The sequence below is a fragment of the Cupressus sempervirens genome, chromosome 3 (genome assembly GCF_028749045.1).
Source record: "Cupressus sempervirens isolate cs-2001-9-10 chromosome 3, ASM2874904v1, whole genome shotgun sequence".
Lineage (NCBI taxonomy): Eukaryota > Viridiplantae > Streptophyta > Pinopsida > Cupressales > Cupressaceae > Cupressus > Cupressus sempervirens.
Genome location: NC_143120.1, coordinates 408,867,125 through 408,870,973, shown reverse-complemented (window position 1 = coordinate 408,870,973; position 3,849 = coordinate 408,867,125). Strand labels below are relative to the sequence as shown.

Below are 3,849 nucleotides of genomic sequence, written 5' to 3'. Positions count from 1 at the left end.
GTTTATAATAGTTCTATTTTCCAAGAACTAGGTTTGATCACTTTACTGCTGTGCGCTCCACATCATGCTACGTGCTTGGTGTCCTTTGATGTGACATAGGAGTAGATGCATCCTTCTATGTGTTCCAAAGTGGTGGCATTGGACTTGAGGGATCTTAGATTGGGTTTCTTGGTGAGAAGAGATGGCTTTGACAAGCAGTGAAAGAGAACTAATTAAGACATTAAAGGAGTACTTGTATGGTGATAAAAAGGAGAGAGAAGAAAGAGAAAGAAAGAAGAAGGAAGAAGAAGTAAGAAAAAAAAGAAATAGAATGGATGAGACAAGAGGAGTTAAGAGGCCTAAGAAGGGTTTTGGAAGAACAAGAAAAAAAAAGTTACAAGAATCTTAGAGAAGAGTTAGATAAGAGTATTGCAAAGTGGGAGAGGATAGCATTGCTTTTGGAGCAAGCAGTAGATGAAGATGAAGTTGTTGATGAAGACAATGATCAAGAAGTGGTACACATTCCATTGGAAGGGCACGGACAGCAGATGAATGCTAGTGTAGAGAGTGAGAGTGAGAGTGAACAACAAGAGGTTGTTGTTGAACCTTGTGAGGAAAAAGTTCTTGCAGATGAAGGAGAGTTGGTGACAGGTATGGTTGAAGAAATTATTTGCCCAGATGATGGAGATGTTGACACAAATGATCAGGAAGGAAAAGATGTAGTGCAAAGATCAAATGTTGAAGAGAAGACTATTGATGACAGGGATGAAGTATTTGCTGATGAATGTGATGCTCTAGAGATTTACAAACAGGGAGAAGAACAGATTGTGGATCAAGTTGATTGGTATTTTTATGCAGGAGATGTGATGATTATGACAAAAGTATTTATTCCAAGATTCAAAGGAGGAATTCAATTTGAAGATTGGCATCAGCATGTTGTCTGGAGCGGCATCAATTTAGTCATCATTGTGATACCATTATTTCCTTCATACAATTGGAAGATTCGAAAGAAGATTGCAGCAATTCAATGGGACTCAAATTTTTCTGGCCCCAGGAGTATGATGCAGGGGCATCACCTATTTCGAAGCATTTCACATTTTCAGAGGAAACATGCATATAAATGTTTATCTTTTCACGATGAATGTAATGGTTTGGGTTGAGTTTTAGTATTTTAATGGTTTTGGGTTACATCTTAATAGTCATAGATATAATAAATAAAAGATTTGTAAAATCGTATTCAATGATTCATTAGTAGTTTATTTAGTATCTATCAAATTACAAATTGGGAGTCAGGTAGAAGTTAGTAATTAGTTATAGGAGGGAGTTATTCAGTTTTTGCAAAGTTATAAATAATGTAAGGCAAGCCGATAAGGAATATAGTAGAGGGAAGTAGAGTAGGAATCAACGGGAAGGAGAAGATCGATGTAATATGAAATAAGTTGAATGAAATAATGTTCTGTGTTTACATTTGATTTCTCTTTGTCATTTGGTTTCCTGAATGTTTATATATATATAACTGGTGTTCTTATATATTTATTGCTCAAAATGATATCGAATATCATTAAGTTTATAACAGTTCTATTTTCCAAGAACCGGGTTTGATCACTTTACTGCTGTGCGCTCCGCATCATATTTCATGGCTTCCTGGGGACCATACTTCACCTCCTGCTACTTTTTGTAGTTTGGGCTCCATAAACTCCCCCACCCTGCACATTCTTTGAAATTGAATACTCAATAAAATGAGCATGTTTGTTATACTTATATAGAGCTAGATGTTACAGAGGATTGTAAATTGTCAAAGCAGTCTAATGGGGTAGGGTCCGTTTAACCTTTGCTTTCACATTAGAACTTATCAGTTATGTCACTTTCTTTAGGGCCAGTTTTTAGTTTAGAAAATAATGTATATTAATGTTTTAAAGTCTTTGAAGTCTTGTTTTTATATTATTTTAATAGGGTTAGGTTTGTTTTGGTCAAATTTGCTTTATCATATCAGTTTAATACTAATGATAGAGATTAGAAACAATGAGAAAACATACAAATTAAGTATACAAAGTATCGTGTAAAAAAAGTTCAGATTGAAAAGTTTTAAATAGTTCTTATTTATATAAATTATTATTTTATAATTGTTTGACTATTGTTCAAATGAATGTCTTTAAATTGCATAATAATAAATTTAATATTTATATGGATGTCTTTAAATATTAAAATACAATAAGTTAATTCTTTACAGTTCTAAGAAAATGGTGACACTCAACAATTAAAATTTGAAAAAATGATTTCTAATTAGACTTAGATTGTACTATCAATTCTAAATATCACAAAAAGAATTTGAATGAATCTTTGAATTAATGTAAGATGTGCAGATCTGTAAATATAATTTTGCTAGTCTAAAGACAATCAAAATAAGAATAGACATATAGAAACACATGAACATACAAATAGATAAAGATTTGGGAAAAAACCAGTCTTAATACAAATGCGTACCATTTATCACTACATAATTTCAAAAAGGTGGACCTTTGGTTTATCAATGAAGTCTAAAGATTCTTAGTAAGTAAAATAGGGATTTAGTCTTGATGAGTGCATAGTTTTGAATGAGAAAGGGATAAAACCAAGTTAACTTTAAGATTTGTGCTCACATATTGCTCACTAAAACGATACTATGGATTAAAAAATTCCTCAAAAATAAAACTAAAATACTACTTAGAACATCTCTTAACTACAAACAAACCAGATTAAGGTTGTCAATTAAATATAAAACCATTTTTCCTTTAAACATATAATATAAGTGATGTACATAATAAATTGCTTATGTATTATAATTTTATGAAATTATTAGTCCTTCCCTTGGTAGGGTGGAGAGTTGTGTTTTTTCACATTTAATCATGCTTGGAAATCACAACTCCAAAACATTCCCTAAAAAATAGGTCGCAATCAATATTCTTGGGATGAGTTACATTTGAAGACATCAACAGCAAATAGAGGGACATGAAGGAACTTTTGAAGAGGTAAGGTTACACAAGGCAGCTAACTTTCTAATAAGGATTCACAACAAAAGGAACAATTTGGAGAAATTACAAGACACTAGTTCTTTTGATCCCTTAGACAAATGGTCTCATGAATGTCATTAAGAACACAATTCAATCAAATAAATCCAATATAATTTTTGAGTTGAAATTTATAATTTATAATCGAAAAGAAATTTTAAAAACTATATAAAAGAATCAAATTGAAGTATCAAACTTTAACAAAAGTACTGTCTAAAGAACCAATTTGATCTATTAAGAAAAAAATATGCATGCTACAGAAAGGAAAACTGGTATCTTAAATTGTTGAAATTAATCTCCACTACCATATTAATGATTCCAACGTGCAATCCTTCATGCTTCCACCTTATGTCTTATCCATCCCCCCTACTTTGACAGGAGATTTAAGAAATTTTCCTTTAATGGCTAGAGATACAGGCCACATACAGCTACTGTATAAATTCTGTCTTTTGGAACCACAAGCATATAGTTTTGAAAGCATGCTTTCATAGCTCAGTTGGCTAGAGCACCCGTTTAGTAAGCGGGAGGTCATGAGTTCAATTCTCATTGAAAGCAACTGTCATAATCTTTCTTGCAGACAAAATAAATTGTCATCTTTCTGTTGTTGCAGACAAAACAATTATGGGAAATGGTGGTAGTGGAATTTTGTCATCGTTCTGTTGTTGCAGACAAAACAATCATGGGAAATGGTAGTAGTGCAGCTTTTCCAGAAATGCTAATAAACCTCCTCATATATTTGATTTTCTGGCATTATTGTTTCTGAATGTGCAGCTGGAGTCCCTGCTCATTGTTTAAAATAGACAGATATAATGGTAAATAATCC

General features: G+C 32.3%; 1 non-coding gene across 1 annotated transcript; it reads left to right on the top strand.

Moving 5' to 3' along the window:
* Positions 1-3,507: 3,507 nt before the first annotated feature.
* On the top strand, positions 3,508-3,581 carry TRNAT-AGU (transfer RNA threonine (anticodon AGU)). Its single transcript has one exon. It is a non-coding gene; the product is annotated as a tRNA-Thr (tRNA).
* The last annotated feature ends 268 nt before the right edge of the window (positions 3,582-3,849 follow it).